The sequence below is a fragment of the Protopterus annectens genome, chromosome 8.part0, assembly GCF_019279795.1.
Source record: "Protopterus annectens isolate FY-2018-M chromosome 8.part0, PAN1.0, whole genome shotgun sequence".
Classification (NCBI taxonomy): Eukaryota; Metazoa; Chordata; order Ceratodontiformes; family Protopteridae; genus Protopterus; species Protopterus annectens.
In genome coordinates this window covers 728,115,881-728,136,037 of record NC_056741.1, presented here as the reverse complement: position 1 = coordinate 728,136,037, position 20,157 = coordinate 728,115,881, and the positions used below count along the sequence as shown (strand labels likewise).

The 20,157-nt window shown below is 45.0% G+C and overlaps 1 protein-coding gene across 1 annotated transcript in view; it reads right to left on the bottom strand.

The window, feature by feature from the left end:
* The window catches only part of UBL4A (ubiquitin like 4A), a 622,055-nt gene that overhangs the window by 136,782 nt on the left and 465,116 nt on the right, over nt 1-20,157 (bottom strand). The gene's annotated exons all lie outside the window — the stretch shown is intronic.

The following is a 20,157-nucleotide window of genomic DNA, read 5'->3' as shown; positions in this document are numbered from 1 at the left end:
GGCTGGAGAGATAAATTCTGGATCACTTGCTTGACTTGGGACCACAGAGTATCTATTCAAATGGCGGGAAGACAGGCTATCTGACTGACTGTATCCAAACGAGGACCTATGAACTCCAAACTCTGCACTAGAGTGAATTGAGATTTGTTGAAACTGACTGTTATTCCCAGATAAGAACACAGTTTGAGCAAGTATTTTATTTAACATTTGTTAACCAGGAAAGTCCGACTTGGAACAACGCAATTTTCAGCGGAGACCTGGGGAGAAATGCTCCAGATGCATGTCTTTGTAACGTGGGAGGAAACCAGAGCACCCGGAGGAAACCCACACGAACGCAAGGAGAACATGCAGACTCCACACAGAAGGCACCACAGCCGAGAATCAAACCGGAGAAACTCTTTCTGTGAGGCGACAACGCTACCGCTGCACCACTACGCCATCCTATGCAGGCAAGTAGTCCCTTGCCTGCATCAGTTGATGCCTGGATGAACCGGTAAGGAGCTGGTCGTTTAGATATGGAAACACCTGGAATCCCAGCAGTCTCAGGTGAGCTGCTACAACTGCCATGTACTTGATGAATACCCTGGGGGGCTGTGGTGAGACCAAAGAGCAATGCTATGAACTGGTAATGACTGGCTCCTACTCAAAAGTGTAGTATCTTCTAAGTGCCTGTTCATTCTGATGTGATGGCATGCAACCTGAAGATCTATCATGCACATCCAACTGTCCTCCTACAGTAGGGGCAAAATGGACTGAACTGTGGCCACCCAAAACTTTGTATACTGCATAAATTGATTTAACTTGCTGAGGTCCAAAAATAGGTCTCAAACCCTGTCTTTTTTTTTTTTTTGGCACAAAGAAGAATCTTGAATAAGTTCCAGATCTTCTCTTAGATGATTTTTTCTAGCAGCTTTTTTTACTGCTAGAGATGCTGCTTTCCTCTGACTGGGTGGAACATTGGAGATTTTCTTCAGAACTGTTGGAAGGGGTAGGGAAATGGTATGGTATATACCCTGGATATAACCCTCTGCACCCACAAAGCCAGGCTGTCTGGTGCAAGGATAAACGACCCCCAACTGCCTCCAGAGAGGGTCAGTCAGGCTTCTTTCAGGAGTGCAGATGGAGCCTATTGGAGAAAGAACCAACTAGATCCCTGGTTTTGCGGACCACCTCTGCCACAATGCCTGTATCTTTCATTAGAGTTCTCCACTCTGCCCCTGGGGGACCCATCTCCACGTGACTCTTGGAAAGGACCCTGGGACTTCTTAAACCACACGTTTCTGCCACCTCGTTGGTTCCTGGAGAAGGACCTTTGAGGGGATAGAAAAACAAAAGTCCATGGCAGACAGGGTCTTTCCCTCTTGTTTGTACCTGAAGAGTGTGTCCTTAACCTTGGGGCCAAAAAGAGAAGATCTATCAAACAGCACACTGACGAAAGAAGGCTTTCACAAAAATCACATAAGCGCATCCAGGCATGTCGCCTGATGGCTATGCTGAACCAACCGCCCTTGAGGTACCTTCTGCAGCTTGGGAGGGCAACCTCCGGGACAAATTTTACATAGATTGGAGGGTGGTCAGCTGCAAGGAGATCCTGATCCCATCCTCAGAGGACATGGACCCAGAAAGATACAGTAAAACTACTTGATAAAATCCTTACATAGACTTGTAAAATGTGCCAAGTAATTCAAAGACCTAGGTGTAAAGGCTGCCCGAAGCATAAACACGCTTCCCAAATCTGTCCAACACCCTAGAGTCCCTATTAGGAGGACGGACAGAGGAACTGTGCTCTGCTAGTTCATTTCTTGTAGCTGCAGCAACAACCATGGCAACAAGAGGAACCTCTTACTCCAGTGCACACTTTCTTTGAGGGAGCAAGAATCTTATCCATTTCTCTTAGGTATTGGCTCAACAGTGCCCATCTCCTTCCACTGCCACCAAAATTCTAAGTCAACGAGCTTATCAGATCGGGGGGGGGGGGGGGTCACCCAAGAAGTAGATGGGCCAGACTCAAAAGCCTCAAGGAACACCAATTCCTCTTGGGAGGGGATATTGGAAGACCAACCATCTCCGTTTCAAAAGGACCAGGACATCCCAAAAGGTGATGCCGTCAGGTGGGGATATGGGGAACCCCTCCCCCTCGTCAAAATCAGTATCCTCAGAAAGATTCCAGAGGACAATTTAAGTGTGTCCTTCTGCATATCCTCTTGCAAGGGAATTTCTCAGTGGGGTGCTCTGGAGAAGTACTAGAAGAAAATTATAATGTCCTAATGAACTGGCTGGAGGCTTGCTCGGGCTGGACGTCCCAGTGGAAGAGATGGTCAAGGCTCAGGATACAGAACACGATAATGTAGGGTTATCTGATCTGATGGGGACAGGGACATTTGTTCTCTAGGTATAGAGAAAACCCTCTCCACAACTTCAAAAGTGGAAAGGCTAGGAGAAATAGAAGTTGACAGATCAGACACCAAAAACTCTAGGATTCTCAGTTCCAGCACTCCACCCGAGGAGGGAGTCGAGACACGTGCTTATCCTGCATCAGCTAGGTCTGGGTTATTTTAGGTTGGTGGGGCATAATAGGTAAAGGGAGGAGCTCAAGAGTTCTAGGATCCAATGATCTGGAAGAAGCGGCTGAGTTGGATCACAGTCTCTGATCCAAACATCAGTTGAGGAATGAATGAAAATGACATCAGCTTGAGCCTTAGGAGATCGAGGCAAGGACAATCCCTTCTTCTTGTATATATGATAAACACATTTAGATAGTCATCGAGAAAGAAAGCGTCATGTTAGACACTTTCATCCAATTTTGCTGAGGAAAAGGAAAAAAGGGGTCAGTCTTTCTGACATTTTTAGTACAAGTAAAATCTGAGTTGGCGATGTACATCCCAGAAGATTTAGAAAGTACTCTCCTTTATTGCTAAAACCTGGAAAGGGAGGTTGACAGACTGGTTGAGTGATGATTCAGAAGCCACCTTACACAGAAAGGATGGGTCTGTTCTCAAAGTTACTGTATCCTTGTGGAAAACAAAGTAATGAACTTTACAGAATAGTGTGTGGAGCTCCCATTCTTCTTGTGCAGAGGTAATTGCTACCAAAAACAGTTTCCAGGAAAACTATTTTAAATCAACAGTAGATGCAGGTTTGAAAAGGGGGTCTCATCAAAGCCTGCAGAAAGATGGCAATATTCCAAGGGGGGAACAGGATCTCTTGGGGGGGTGGGGGGTCGCAGTAGAAAGGTACCCCTTAAGAAGGCTTTAGACAATTTCAGTGAAGTAATGGGTGATTGACTTTTCCCAATGTAAAAACTGGAACCATCAGCCAAGCGAATCTTAATAGCAGAGTAACTAGAACTACTCTGAAAAAGAGAAGCCAAGAATTGTATGCCAGCTGGAGAGCAACTAGAACCACTGTGAAAAAGAGAAGCCATGAATTCTAAGCCAGCTAGCAGAAGGGCTCAAAAGGGATCCAAAGTCTAACGAGAAGCCCAGATGGAAAATCTTTACCATTTACTTTTATAAATCTTCCTGGTTGAAGGTTTCTGTGAGGAAGTCAAAATGTGTACAACTAGGAAAGAAAGCCTGGGCTGTCTAACCATCAGAGCTGTAGAAACCACGTGGTTAACTCAAGGGTTTCTATGTCTATGTGAGGCTTCCAGGAAAGGTGAGAAATGCAGATCAGGAGCAGGGTCTGGCACCCTTGCAAAATGGATCAGATGAAACCAGAAAATGGGAAAAGTACAGTTGTGTACACTTAACATAAATGTCGATGTTTGAGTGTATTCACTGCTGCAGCCATTACGTTTGGGTAATCTGCTGGCAGGTTGCCCTCAGTCGGCCTGAATTCCAAAGTCTTAGGTCCTGCGTTGGTTGCTGTCTTCTCTTCCATGACGTCAGGGGTATAAAACATGCAGCCGACGTCATTTTCTTTAGTTTTTCTTGCCCCCGATGTCACAGGGGGGTGGCGGGAGGGTAACCTGGACTGCAACAGCGAATACACTCTAACATATACATTTATGGCAAGTGTACACAACTGTACTATGTTCTTCGTGTTTCACTGTTGCAGTCATTACATTTGGGTAGAATCCCAAAGCTATGGTTGGGAGGCTGGAGCTAAACAGCATTAGGTGCGGCTATAAGGCCCTGCAGCACTGCAGTGGCAAAGCCTGCCCTGGACTTGGAATATAGAGGCAAATGGTAATGCTTTGTAAAGGTGTGAACAGAACTCCAAGTAGCCTCTAGTGTCTTTGGTTGGTACTCCTCTGAAAAAGGCTCCTGAAGTAGCTGCAGCTCTGGTGGAATGAGACCTAATGCCCTTGGGCACAGGGTTACCATGGTGCAAGTAGCAGAAACGGATGCAGTGGCTTATCCATTTTGAAATTGGATGCTTTGAAATAGCCTTTCCTTCTGATCCTGCAGCATATGACACTAGTAATTGCTCAGTTTTTCTTAGAGCTTTAGTCCTGTTCAAGTAGAATCTTAGCTGTCTGTGTACGTCCAAGGAATGCAGAATTCTCTCCCCTTTGTTCTGCGGATTTGGATAAAAAGTTGGCAGATGAACTGTTTGGTTAAGAGCCACACTGGAAACCACCTTAGGCATAAAAGTAGGATTTATCCTCAGAGACACCCTGTCTGGGTAAAATATGATAAAAGGCTCTACAGCCATGAGGACATGTAGCTCTGAAACTCTTCTTGATGAAGTAATTGCAAGTAGCAGAGCTGTCTTCCATGATAACATGAACTCCAAGAAGAGCTAAACCCAAACATAAAACTACTGTTCAATCTCAGCCTTACTACAGGATATGTACCCAAAGAGTGGTGTACAGTAACAGTGGTCCCTCTCCACAAAGGTGGTGCCTCAACTGATCCTGGAAACTATCACCCCATAAGCCTGACTAGCTCGGTCTGCAAAGCTATGGAAACGATCATCATGGACCTCATAAAGATATTGGGGACCTAAAGACACTGGATCCTACCCAGTTTGGCTTTGTTAAGGGCAGATCCTGCCTCTTAATCCTGGTCGATTTCTTTGAAACCGTAACCAAGGCCATTGACGAGGGGAAGGTGGTCCACACAGCCTACCTGGACCTCGCAAAAGCCTTCGATACAATACCCCACTCGGGCATTATAGATAAGCTCACCAGCTTAAATATAAACCCCTATGTCACTAGATGGGTTGCAAACTGGGTCAAGGACAGAACCCACATGGTTAGAATTGCTGGAGCCATGTCAGACTCCAAACCAGTTACAAGCGGCGTCCCACAAGGCTCAGTCCTGGGACCTCTCTTGTTCGGTATATATTTCTCGGAGGTACAGGCCAACACGGAAGGACTGTGGCTGACCACTGGCTAGGCTTATAAATGCCCTGGGGCAGATAGCCTAGTATGAACCTATAAGAACTTTATATCAGCAGTAGCACCTGGTTCAAATGGAGGCAGGGAGAGCTTTTCCAACACATAATTGAGGTCCCATGCAGGTAATGATGATCTTCTAGGAGGCCTTAAATTTTTGGCTCCTCTAAGATACTGCTTTAGTAAAGGATGAGAAAAGACTGGTGGCTCTGTATTGTAATGAGCTGAAATGGCAGAGGCATGGATTTTGATTGATGAGAAAGACTTTGTCAAGCATCTCAGTTAAGTATTGTAATATCCGAGGAATATCTGGTTCTGCTGTATCTGTTTCTTGTGCTTGATTCCAAGCACAGAATCTCTTCCATTTGTCAGCATAAGATTTTCTAGTACGAGGCCTTCTGGCTTCCAAAATTACATCCATCACAGCTTTACTGAGAGGTGTCATTTGTAGGATTACATGATTAGCCATGCTGCCAGGTTCAGAGTCTGTAGCTGATTGTGCAGGATCTGATTATTTTGCTGGGACAGGTCTCTGAGGTAAGGTCCAAGCTGGGTATTGAGACAAGTTCCTTAGGACTGGGTACCAGTATTGGCGGGGCCAGTCTGGGGCAATTAATATCATCTTTGGCTTCTCTTGTCTGACTTTTAGGAGGACCTTGGGTAGAAGAGACAGAGGAGGAAAGGCGTAAACTGATAGGTTTTTCCAACTGAAGGATAGAGCGTCCACTTTCCATGCTTGTCTGTGATAAGTCCTTCTGCAGAATCTTTTCAAGTGATAATTTTGAGGAGAGGCAAACAGATCTATGTCTGGCTCCCCCATTTCTCTGTTATCATGCTGAAGACTTGTGGATTTAGTTTCCACTCGTGAGGATCCATAAGGTTTCTGCTTAAATCGTCTGCCAGAGTGTTTTGTTTTCCTGGCAGGAATTGAGCTTGAAGATGTATTTGGTAGGTCAAAGCTGTGTCCCACAGTGCCATGGCTAATCTGCAAAGGGGGGTATGAGTGCGTGCCCCCTTGCCTGTTTATATACCACATGACTGTGGTGTTGTCAGTCTTTATCAGTAGTTTGTCCTGGATTAAGTAAGTCCTTGAAGGCAGTTAGGGCATTTTGAACAGCTACCATCTCTTTCTGGTTGATATGTAGTTGCATTTGTTTTGGTGCCCATATGCCCTGAATGCATCTTCCTGCCATGTGGGCCCCCCAGGCATAATCTGATGCGTCTGTTAAGGTTTGGCTGGCAGGGGGTAGAGTGAAGAGCCGTCCCATGTTTTGGTGACAGGCCTTTGCCCACCATAGAAACTCCTGTTGCAGGCAGGGAATGAGAGGAATCATTGTTTCCAGACTGTGTGATTGACTACTTTTTTAGGTACCATTGAAGTTTTCTCATATGCAGTCTTGCATATGGAATTAGTAGGATGCAGGATGCCATGAAGCCTAGAGCCTGCAGAATTTGTCTTGCAGAAGACTGGGTTTTTGTTGCCATCAGTTTGAAGTAAGTCAGTTGCCTTTGTTTGTCTGGCGTGAGGTAAGCCATCTGGGCAGTTGTATTCACGCTCGCACCCAGGAATGTTATCTTTTGAGAGGGTACCAGTTGTGATTTATTTTTGTTTATTGTGTACCCTAGGCATGTTAGAAGCCTTTTCACAAATGCCAGGTGTCGAAGAAGAGAGTGTCCTTCTTCTCTGCTCGAATGAGACAGCCGTCCAAGTAAGGATATATTTGTATACTTCTTTGTCTGCAAAATGCAATTACTGATGTCAGGCACTTTGTAAAGACCCTGGGAGCAGTATATAAGCCAAAGGGCAGTGCAGAGAATTGGTAATGCATTAAGCCAGCCTTGAATCTGAGGTATCTTCTGCATGACTGTCTTATTGGGACATGCAGGTATGCCTCTTTTAGGTCTAAAGTCACCAGCCAAGCATTCTTGCCCAGCATGGGCAGAAGCTGCTGCAAAGTCAGCATTTTGAATTTTGGAATGTCCAGGTACGTGTTCAAAATCGATAAACCCAGTATTGGCCGCCAGACCTTGTCCTTTCTGGGTAACAAGAACAGTCGAGTAAAAACCTTGTCCTTTTTCCTGTTCTGGTACTGTCTGAATGGTCCCCATATCCATGAGGGATGTAATCTGTTTCTGTGCCTCTGCCCATTGCTTTTTTGGCAGATCTGGCCAACCATTTGCCACTGGCAGAGTGTGGAAATGGAATCTGTATCCCTGTGATACGATGTTTAGTACCCACTTGTCCTGGGTTATTAACTGCCAATTTTGAGCAAAAAGTGCTAATTTTCCCCCTATGGGTGCTGCCAAAATATAAGTGCTTGGTGTAGGCAGAGGGAAGTCATTGGGATTGCTTTCTGTAGGTTTGCGCTTTATCTCCTCCAGATTTGGAGGTGGATGCGCCCCATTGCTTTGACCTGTATGAGTCTTGTACCTGGTATCTGGAACCCTTAGGGCGTCTGGATTTGCCTCTGAGCTCTGTCTGACACAGGAAAGGACCAATTTTTTTTGTAGGCCAGTGTCTACTGAATCTTGGTGGCTGCACTTGTAAGAAGTTTTTAACAGTTTGTATAGACTTAGCTTTGTCTTCCATTTTCTTTAAAACCTCTTCTGCCTTAATACCAAACAGAGAATCATGCTGTAAAGGTGCACCTAGCAATTTAGCTTTAACATGATCAGGCAAATTTTATTCCTTTAACCAGGCATGCCTCCGAATCACAGATCCAGTAACTGCGGCCCTGCAGGAGGTCTCTAAAGAATCAAAACCACATTGCAAAGTATGCTTTCCAACTTGTTTAGCTGCATGCAATAATTCCTGCAATTCATTATTTTCTGCACATTCTGAAATCAACATCATTTTCTGGTTCAGCAATCCCATAAAATGTTGTTGGTACTTAAGCATATGAAACTGACAGTTTAAGGCCCTGATTGCCAAGGATGCAGATGTATAAACCTTTTTCCCCATCTGTCCAATGCCCTTGAATCACTGTCAGAGGGGGTAGGATTTTTTGGTGTTGAGGCCTTAACTCCCCTTGGACCCTGTGAAACAGTTTCAGGATCAGCAGCAGGGTTACTAAATAAAAATTTATGCGAGTCAGGGACCCTGTAATATCTGTCAGGCTTACTGGGAGCCGGAGGTAAGGAGTCAGGGGTCAAGCTTGACTCTGAAAACACATCATCCACAATGTCTAAAACGGGGAATGGCTAAAGGCTTGTGCTGAGGGAGAAGGAAATCCCTGAGCCTCTTTTTTGATTCTGAGAAGTCTCGACTCTCCCAGTGAAAATGCTCCCTCAAAGTATGCAAGGTTTCTCCAAATGAATAATCCTTAGGAGGAGATGCAGATGGAATAGACTTCTCAGCATCAGAATCCTCATAGGGAGGTATAGATAATTCCTGATCAGAAGAGGAATCAGAAGAAATAGAAACCTGATCTGAAGATTCATAATCAGTGTCTTGCCTAGGCCTCTTATCTGGAGGGGGATGGGTACCCCTGAGCAAGGTAATAAGGTCTTCAGCCATTTTGATCATCTGTTTTTTAGGAATAGAGGCCTGTGCACGTGGCTCATGCGTCTTTTTTTTTTTGTTTCAGAAGTTGCTTTTGTCTTTGGTTTTGCAGCTGTCGTCGGTTTGATATACAAACGTTGAGGTCTGAATACACCCTCAGAAGCCGGTGCCTGCTCAGCGGCTCCGGACCCATCCGAGGGAGATACATCCGTCGGTCCAATACCTTGAGTATCTTGCGGCATGCCCGACTCCACATGGGTGCCGGTAGAGGCCTGCGACTCGAAGGTAGCGGGTATCAGGGGCTACGAAGGCGCCTCACTGAGTACCGGCGAACCGGCAACTGGCTTAGGAGAAGCTTCGTCGTCGGTTTTGGATCTCGACTGCCTTTCTCGGTCCCTTTCTTTGCGTTTTTTATGTACTCCCGTAGTCAGATTGCTATCCGACGACATTTCTGTGTAGTTTAATCTGTTTCCAAAATGCTTTGATGCAAAAATATACCGATGCTTAATAGTGCGTTCGTTAAATCTAGCACAAAACCGACAGCCAGGCACGTTGTGATCAGGGCCTAGGCAAGGAATACAGTATAATTGGAAAGCCTAATGAGGAATTTGCTTCCCACAAGTAATACAATTATTAACTTTTTCTGACATCGGTAAAAAGCAAGAAAAAAGTTTCCCCAACGGGGTGCTTCGCTTTAGTGAAGACTTCGGTTCTGAAACTCAGACTCGAATATTTCAGTAGACTTCCGACCGGCACTTGCGAAATGCTTCTGCTTCGGGCACCGCACGGCAAGAAAGACTAAAGAAAATGGCGTCAGCTGCATGTTTTACATCCCTGACGACCTGACGTCATGGAAGAGAAAACAGCAACCGACACAGGACCCAAGACTTTGGAATTCAGGCCGACTGAGGGCAACCTGCCAGCAGATTACCCAAATGTAATGACTGCAACAGTGAAACACGAAAAACATCCACACTTATCAAGGCCAGAAGTGAGCAATGCAGATCACTGTAGCCCTTCTCCACATTGCTTTCTGCAGTAGTTTTGGGATGACAAGTGTGGGCAGACAGGCATAAAGGAGATGGAAAGGGGAGTGAAAGTGTCAGTCAGAGCATCTATTCGGGACTCTTCATCTAAGGGCATTAATTCAAAGTACCAGTTGAATTTGGCACTGGGAGAGTAAGAAAATAGTTCCAGCATGGTTGACCCAGGCAAATGAAAATATGATCTGCTGCTACCAGACTGAGGGACCACTCGTGAGGATACAGGAAAGACCTGCTCAACCGGTCAGCTAGCACAATGGACTTCCTAGGTATGTGCTTTACAATCAGAAAATGGACAGAAGACATCATCCACTACCAAACCCTCAATTGTCTTTTGACACGTTTCCAACACCAAAAAGCAGTTGTGGAAACAGTTAAACTAGTGGTTCCATGGTCCAAAATCGTATCAAAACAAAAACACTAAGTAAACACACCAAGCATTTATAGCACCAAAATTCCATTTATATGATAGGTCGCAAGTTCTAAAACAAAGTCCTAAACCTTTCACCACAAAGTGGCTTCCTCAGGCATATCTAAAATCAGCACTAACAAGCAGTTCCTTATATACTTTCTAACAGTCACATGATCTACTGTAGTAACATGATGCATTTCAAAATCAACACAAGTATGTCAAATTAGTTTAAAATTATTTAAAACAGTTTATACAATAAAAAAAACAGATGTAAAAAATGTGAATAAAAAGATGCATCAAAATGATTAACATTTTTCTATAGAAGCACATCATACTTTTATATGCTTGTCATTTTGAAGCAGCTTTAAAGAGTCCATTCAGGCCTGGATGCATATGTGCTCGCACATGTAGTATCCAATAAAACTCATCTAGCTCAGTATTGTGTACAATATTACAGCTAATGACTTTATTAAAAAAAGGGTACGATACCCATATGGTTGAAAATACTGCTAATTAAGTTATGAAACATTCTACTGATGCTAGATCTACTTTTTCTGATAAGCCTAGCAATGATAGGAACCAAACTAATATTAAAAAAAGAATAAAAAAAGATGCATGTTAAAATATAACAAAAATACAAATGCGGTTAGATGCATTATAAACAAATATTGGCATATCTTGCAAGATGTACCAGAGCTGCAAATGACCATCAGTAATAGACAATCCGGGTACAAGAGAAATGCTAATTTAAAACAACTTTGTTATAAGGAACAACCACACGACTCCAATCATTTTAAAACAAATAAGAAAGGTACCACAATGTGTGGGAGCTGTGTTTACTGTACACATTTATACTGATAAGGTATTTGTTCATCCAGTGAGTGGTTAGACTTTTGAGCTAAGAGCGACAGGGAATTGCAATACTAATAACTTGGTCTATCTGGCTTTGTGTACACTCTGTGATATCTACTACGTAAGCAAAACTAACCAAAGGCTAAAAGAATGTATTAATAACCATAGATCAGAAATGAAAAGACAGGTATTGATAAATGCCCTGTATAACCAAAATTGATATTGGTATCGAACATAACTTCAAATTCTGTATTTTACAAGTAGTCCATGAAAACCTGCACGGCTGTAATACTGTATGCAATACTGATCTAGAGGCGTTTTACTGGATACTACGTCTGACAGCAAATACGCATCCAAGCCTGAATGGACATGTCTCTTTAAAACCAAAATAATTTTGATACATCTTTTTATTCGCATTTTTTTATGTATAAACTGTGTTTTTAACAATTTTAAACTAATTTGACATACTTGTGTTCATTTTGAAATGCATCGTGTGACTGTTAGAAAGTACATAAAGAGGTGCTGGTTAGTGCTGATTTTAGATGTGCCTGAGGAAGCCACTTTCTGTTGAAAGTTTAGTCTTAGAACTTGCGACTTGTCGAATAAATGGAATTTTGGTACTGTAAAGTGCTCGGCGTGTTTACTTAACTTCTTTTTATATAAAAACAAAAAACACTATGTACTTACCATAACATTCCATGTTTGTTGTCCTTCATCTTGCTGGTTGGGTTCGGAGCCGATCCTCTAATCCAACTTAGCCTTGTTCTAAAGCTTGAGAGCTTTTTACTGGCTCGAGGCTAGCCCCTATCCCAATATACCAAGTGGTAGTTACCCAAATCTCGTTTATGACAGCCCACTAGACTAAATAGGTCCAAATTTTACCAAACTTACTTATGAGAAAGATATGCATACGAGTGTGTAATCATCAGCAATGAGAAAGGAAGGAAAGACTAGGTCTAACCAACTGGTAAGCAAAAGGGAACTCCGCCAGTGTAGTCAAAACAAAAGGGAAGAAAAGTTCTTCTCGATCCTCCAGGAGGGGGAAGGAGGGTGGGATGCAAGAAGGAATGCGAGATAAAGGACAACAAACATGGAACATTATGGTGCGTACATAACTTCTTTATGTTATGTTGTCCACATCTCGCCTCCATTCTTGCTGGTTGGGACAGCGTCCCCAGCACCTGTTTCTTGGGTGGCTCACTGGAAAAGACTCTTCAGGACAGTGGAACCAAAGGATGCCCCGTTCCGGGAGGCCACATCTACTTTGTAATGAGAGATAAAGGTATGAGGATTAGCCCATGTAGCTGCCGCACAGATTGAATCTAAAGGCAGTTCGGCTTGAAAAGCAATAGAAGTAGCCAAGGCCCTAGTTGAGTATCGTTTAATTTTTCTTGGAAGTTCTTTGTTCCGCAAAGCGTAGACATGGATGATGGTGTCTGAAAGCCACTTTGATAAGGTCACTTTAGAGACTGGACAACTTTTCTTGTTGTCTGCAAAGGATATAAACAATTGGGCAGATTTTCTGAAATCCTTAGTCCTGTGTAAATAAAAACGCAACTGTCTATGAATGTCTAATTGATGGAGCTTATACTCTGCCTTGTTGCCATAACTGGAGAAGAATACAGGAAGTTCTACGGATCAATTTGAATTGTGCTCTGAACACACCTTGGGTAAGAAGGAGGGATTGGTTCTGAGAGAAACTCTTTCTGGAAAATCAAGTAAGGGGGATGAACAGATAAGGCCTGTAAACTCTGAAACCCTCCTAGCGGAAGTAATGCCAGTTAAGAAAAAGGTCTTCCATGTCAAAAATTTCAATGGACAAGAAGCTGCTGACTCAACGGGGGGTGAGAGTCTCTAAAACTAGATTTAAATCCGGGGGGGGGGGGGGGTTCTCTTATTGGAGCTCTTAAAAGGGTAGTACCTCTTAGAAATGATTTACATAGCCTTTGGAACATGATGTTAGATCTCATTTCTCCTGCATGAAAATCAGAAATAGCAGCTAGCTGAACTAGGATAGTAGCTGCTGCTGCTCCTCCTCATTCGAATGTTTCAGCAAGGAAATCCAGAATCCTAGAAATGGGGGCAGTAAAAGGATCAATGTCATTCTTTTTTGCCCAACAAGAGAACCTTTTCCATTTACTAGCATAAAGTTTTCTTGTAGTGGGTTTATGGGATGAAATCAGAATGTGTTGAACTGCCGGGGAAACATCTGGGAGCCTGGCTAAGACCGGATGTGGAGAAACCAAGCCGTCAGCTTGAGAGTATGGACTGAAGGGTGGAGAGCACCCGACTGATGCATCAGGAGGTCTGGATCTGGGTCCAGTATCCAAGGCTCCCCTTGCAGATGAGGCCAGAGGAATGGGAACCAAATCTGTTGAGGCCAGTAAGGAGCAATAAGGATTAACTTGCAACCCAATGACTGTGCTTTCTGAAGAACCTTGGGGATCAAGGGGAATGGTGGGAAGGCATAAAGCAGTCCCGGGGGCAAATTGTGAACTAGAGCGTCCCTGGGTGACTGTCCCGTTGGTGGGACTAGGGCAAAGTGGCTGCTGCATTTGTTGTTGATGGGAGTGGTGAAAAGATCGCAGAATGGCTGGCCCCATTTGCGAAGATCAGCTCTGCAACCTTCTGTTTCAGGGACCACTCGTGAGGCATCAGAATAGCCCTGCTGAGCTTGTCCGCTTCACTCTGGATTTCCCCGGAATGTGTGTTGCGACCAGAAAGCGTTAGGAAGACATTGCCCATTGCCAAACTCGTAGATCCTCTCGACACAAAGGATAAGACCTGGTTCTGCCCTGTTTGTTGCTGTACCATACAAGACCTGGTTCTGCCCTGTTTGTTGCTGTACCATACTACCGACATATTGTCAGTCTGAATTGCTATAGTGCCCGTAGGTGGAGAGTCTTGAACTGCTTGCATCGCCACAAGCACTGCTCTCATCTCTAGGACACTGATGTGCAAGTGGAACTCGTGTTCTTGCCTAGTCCTCTGAACAGTCTGTCCCAGACAATGCCCTCCTCACCCTACCTGGGAAGCATCTGTGGTCACTCTGGCTACAGGTTGGGAGGTTAGAAATGGTCTGCCCACCAATACCAAGGGGAATGAAGCCACCATGCTAAATTCTTCTTGCATGACTCCGTGATCCAAATCTGATGTGACATTGGTAAATCCCGGAATGACCACTGAGCCAACAGGAGCCACTGCAGAATTCTCATGTGGAAGCACACCATGGGGACCAAGGTAATCACTGCAGCCATCGAACCAAAGAACTTGAGGATGAATCTTGCCTGGTTTCGCTTTCTTTTCATGAGGACTAAAACTTGACATTGAATGGTTAAACACACTTTCGTGAGGTAGTTTTGCTATCGTGGTCCTTGTGTCTAAATCTGCCCCTATAAATGTAATACACTGATAAGACAACAAGGCAGACGTTTTGTAGCTTATGGTGCTGCCTAGTTGTGTAAAGGTGTGAAAAGTGGAGTCCTGTGCCTTGATCAGTTGATGCTTGGTGGTGGCAGTGAGGAGACAGTCATCTACATATGGAAACACCCGGAATCCTAGACGCCTCAGATGAGTCGTGACTACTGCCATACATTTGGTGAAAACCCTGGGGGCTGTGGTGAGACCAAAGGGCAGAGTTCTGAACTGGTAATGACTGGCTCCCAGTCGGAAGTGTAGGTACCTCCTGGACTGCCTGTCCATTTTTATATGGTAGTATGCATCCTGGAGGTTGATGGAGCACATCCAGTTGTCCTGACCCATGGACTGCAGTGTTACCATCCGGAACTTTGTTTTCTTGACTGATTTGTTAAGTTTGCTGAGATCCAAAATGGGCCTCCAGTCCCCGGTCTTTTTTTGGAACTAAAAAGAACCCTGAGTAAGTGCCGGATTCAATTTGGTCTGTGGGGACTTCTTGGATGGCTCTTTTTTCTAGCAACCTTTGAACTTCTAGGTTTGCTTGATTCTGAAGACTGGGTTTAACATTTGAGATTAAGTGCTGATTTGTTGTAGGGGGTGGTTGGGAGAAAAATTCTGTAACCCCTGGATATTACTTCACAGTACCCATGTATCTTCTGTGACAGTTTTCCAGGCTTTTGGGTACTGGGATAATCTGCCCCCGACAGCCTCCAGAGGCGGACAGTCGGGCCTCCTTTCAGGAGCACTGGAAAGGCCCACCATCTCTGTCATCCTGATTCTGTAGACCCCCCCATGGGATCGGCATCTTCTGTTATTATTTCCCCCTCTGCCCCTGGGGGAAAAATCTCCACGTGCGCCAGGCGAAACTACCTGGGATTTTCTGAACATCTTCCCGCTCTTCTGACCCTTAGGGTAAGGTCTAGAGGGAGCGGAAAAATGTACTCCCACAGCAGAGAGAGTTTTGCCATCCCATTCACACCTGGTAAGAGTCTCTTTTACCCGAGGCCTGAACAGAGATGAGCCGGTCAAAGGGGGGTGTTGGTAAAGGAGGACTTTAAGGGCGCCGCAAATTGACAAAGGCGCAGCCAGGAGTGTCTACGCAAAGCAACTTCTGTGCCTGCTGCCCTACTCACTCCATCTGCAGTGTAAGAGATCAGCCGCATGGAGGAGTTAACTATAGATGTCAGGGTCGCAAGCTGGGAGGCCGCCTTGCTCGCAGCTCCTTCAGCTGTAGGATCCTGTTTGGTATCTCCTAGTTCCTTTAGGAGATCCCTTTGAAGGCATGTAAAGTGGGACAAATAATTCAGCAACCAGAGAGTAAAGGCTTCTGAAGCAAACATACGCTTCCCATACCTGTCCACTGTACGGGACTCTCTGTTCAGCAGATGGATAGAAAAGTCTCCGTTAATTCTTTCTTGGTGGCTGCCGCCACCACCATAGCCGCAACAAGCACACCCTTAGATAGAAAAGGCCTATCCTCTTGTAGCAGTAATGAATTTATTGGGCCTCCTGGAAACTGGTTCCATAGTCTCTGGGAAGCTCCACGCCTTCCAACTCACTAAGGCCAGTAGAGGGTCAAAAGGCAGAGACACCCAAGAGGTGGAGGGTTGGGAACCAAATGCATCCAGGTACACAGACTCGTCCTCAGAAGGGGCAAGGGATTTCCAGCCATCCCTCTTGTCCAAGGATTTCCAGGATGTCTGAAAAAGAGACATCCTCAGAGGTTACCGTGGGAACCCTTCTGAGTCCTCCAAGTCTGTCTCTTAAGTGAGAGACTCAGGGGAGTCCAAATGCTTCCTCTTGAATTTTCTCTTCCGAGGGACCTCCTCTGAGGAGTACTCAGTGGAGGTTTTGGAAGAGTTGGGGGTCACCCAATAGGGCGTTCTGGAGCATGGGTTCCCTATGCTTGGGGGGGGGAATTGGAGGCAGACTCTGACACCGAAAGAGTAGGAGCCAATGGAGCAGTCTCAGAGGACAGCACGATCACCTCGAAGGCACAGCGGTCCTGGCCCGAAAGAGTCCCCGGCTCCGAAGAGCACGGAGATCTCCTCTTAACAGAGGGTGATGGCTCAGAGGCAGATGGAGCAGAGCTCACCTGCGCCGAAGCCCCGAGAGGGAGAGCGGGATCGGACAAGGGTCCGATGCCACTCCCCCCCTCCCCCAGAGCCGACAAGAGAATATAGGCCCCCAGATCGCTTGATAGACTGAGACAACAAAGAGATCAGAGCAGTAGTCAGAACCAATAAAGCGGTGGTAATTGGAGCCAACGGTTCCACCACAACGACTTCCATGCACTCCGGCTCCGAACTAAAAAGAGTCTGAGGAGAAATTGATAACAGTGCAGGTTGGGCTGTCTGCGCCAATTCCTTGTGGGCTGGGCTCGATAATAATTTAGCTAATGCCAAAGTCTTGAGGAGCTCTTCACCACCATCTCCACATCACGATCAGAAAGGCTCCTGGACAGATTGCAACAGTGGGGACTGTGGAACAGACCGCATCAGCTCCAGAGAGGGAAATATGGTTCTCTTGTGAGTACTGACTGGCTCCGAAACCCCTGATAGAGCCGCCGAAGAGCTTTGTCGGAACAGACACTGGGATCAGACAAACTCGCAGGTTTGTCTTTAGATTTAGATGGCTCCGAAGTCGGAGCCGACGAAGACTATGGCTTTGGGGACTTTTCCTGTTTTTTTGCTGGCTGAGAACCCTCAACAGCAAAATCAAAGGGGTTTTTTTTAATAAGCCTTGCAAAATTAACTTATTTTTTCTTTTCTGCAGGACCCGAGAATTAAAAGAATGACATATAGAACACGTGTGCTGCAGTGGGAACAGCCCCTAAGCAATAGACACAGCTTGGGTGCCCATCCGTAAGGGACATCTGGGAGCACGATTCGCACTTTTTAAAACCTGAAGGTTTTGACTCTTTAGGGTCTTTGGACATGCTAGCAGTAACCAAGAGAAACACCAACAACACTAAAATAAAACTTTACTACTTTTTTTTTTTTTTTTTTATAAACAGGAAAAAAGAAAAAAGGAGGGAAGAGGAAGAGCCTCTAAGTTAAATGGCGACTCCCCCAACCCAGGACAGCCTCTAACTTAAACAGCTGCTCCTATAAGGAAAGAGAAAGGGAAAAAGGAAAGGCAAAAGGCCCTTAAACTAAGACGGGCTGAAAGAAAGGGAACAGGGAACACTCAAGTCAAACGGGTTCAAGGGAATGAGTTAGGCCTAAAGAAAACGACAGCCACAAAAACGACAAGAGTAGCAGCGGAAGTAAAAAAAAAGCACTAGTCTAAAAAGAAAAACACTCAGATACTGAACTAACACTAAACTAAGAGAAATTTGCTATGAGAACAAAAAGATTACCGGAAAAACAACAATAATAAAAAATACTTAGCCTGAGCCAGTATAAGCAATCTCGATGCTGCAAGTGGCAAATGAGATCTGGGTAACTACCGCTAGGCATGTTGGGATAGGGGCTAGCCTTAAGCCAGTAAAAAGCTCTCGAGCTATAGTATAAAGCCGAGTCGGAGCAGAGGATCGGCTTTGAACCCAACCAGTATGAATGGAGGCGAGATGTGGACAACATGTTTTCCCCTGTTTCCTGATGCAGCAGACAAATGACATTTAACCCCCCGCGATTTGTTGATGGTCTAGAATAAGAAGTTATGTCTTACCATAACGTTCCATGTTAGTTGTCTTCTCGCCTTCTTTCTTGCTGGATGGGTTCGGAGCCAATCCTCGGGTCCGACTCGGCCTATACTATAGCTCGAGAGCTATTTTTACCTGCTCGAGGCAGCCCTATATCCCACAATACCATGCGCTAACTCCCCAGATCTCGTTTGGAAGCTAAGACATAGTATAAATAATAATAATATAATAATAATATTATAATCCTCTTTTAAGAGAATAGATTACCTGCTAGTAACACTAAGGATACAAGGAAAAAGACGCAACATATTGTATCTCCAGAAATGGAAGGACTCAGAACCTCGAGTCTATCCAGGCTAGGGGGCAGGAGGGAGGGACGCAAGAAAGAAGGCGAGAAGAAGACAACTAACATGGAATGTTATGGTAAGACATAACTTCTTAATGTTAAGTTGTCATTCTCACCTTCATTCTTGCTGGATGGGACAGCGTCCCTAGCAAATTATCCCTGGGTGGCTCAATGAAACAGACTCCCGAGTACAGTGGAACCAAAATCAGCTCTATTTATGGAGGCTAAATCAAGCTTGTAATGGGCATTAAAGGTATGTTTGGAAGCCCATGTAGCTGCTGCACAAATGGCATCTAGTGGTAACCTTGCTTGAAACGCCGTTGAAGTTGATAGTGCCCTGGTTGAATGAGCCTTAGGCCTAGAGGGAAGTTGCCTGTGTCTCAACTCACAGACCAAGGTAATAATAGATGTCAGCCATCTGGAAAGAGTAACCTTCGATACCGGAAGCCCTTTCTTGTCTGCAGCATAAGAGAGAAAGAGCTGGTCTGACTTTCTGAATTGTTTTGTCCTGTCTAGGTAATACCATAATTGGCGATGAACATCTAATGAATGTAATTTTTGTTCAGCCCTGTTGGTATAATCTGGGAAAAAGACAGGTAAATCAATGGAGTGGTTTAGATTTGCTTCCGATAACACTTTTGGTAGGAAGGAAGGGCTTGTTCTGAGAGTTACCCTGTCTTTATGAAAAACCAAATAAGGACGACGGACAGACAAGGCTTGAAGTTCAGATACCCTTCTGGCAGATGTTATAGCTACTAAAAACAGCGTTTTCCAAGAAAGAAGTTTGAGGGAGCAAGAAGCTGCAGGTTCAAAAGGGGGCAGAATTAGTGAGGTTAGAACTAAATTCAAATCCCATTGTGGGAGTGGATCTTTGACTGGAGGTCTGAGCAAAAAGATGCCCTTGAAAAAGGCTTTACAGAGTTTGTGGGACATAATATTTGCTTCTGAGAGTCCAACATGAAAATTAGCAATGGCCGCTAATTGTACCCTGATAGTGGCCGATGATGACCCTGAATGAAAAAGCTCCACCAGAAAGTCCAGAACCTCATGAATGGGTGCATGAAAAGGATCTAAGGACCTAGTTTGTGCCCAGTGTGAAAAACGCTTCCATTTACTCGCATAAGTCTTCCTAGTATTGGACTTATGGGAGGCCAGAATGATATCACGAACAGGAGGAGAAATAAGGGGAAGCCTGGCTATGGCTGGAAGTGGAGCAACCAAGCTGTGAGGTTGATGGAATGTAGAGATTGATGCAGCTTGCCCGTGAGGTGGGTCAACAGATCCGGAAGGGGTTCCAGATGCCAAGGCTGTCCCAGTAGGTATTTGTGCAGGAACGGGAACCAAACTTGTCGAGGCCAAAACGGGGCAATGAGGATCATTTTGGATCTCAATGCGGTTGCTTTCTGAATTAATTGCAGGATCAACGGAAAAGGAGGAAAGGCATAAAGAAGACCCCGGGGCCAAACGTGAACAAGAGCGTCTCTGAGGGGTTGGCCTGGCAGAGGAAAAAGTGTGAAGAAGTCGAGGCACTTGCTGTTTTGGGGAGTTGCGAAAAGGTCGCAGCAAGGCTGGCCCCACTTCCGAAAAATTCTGTC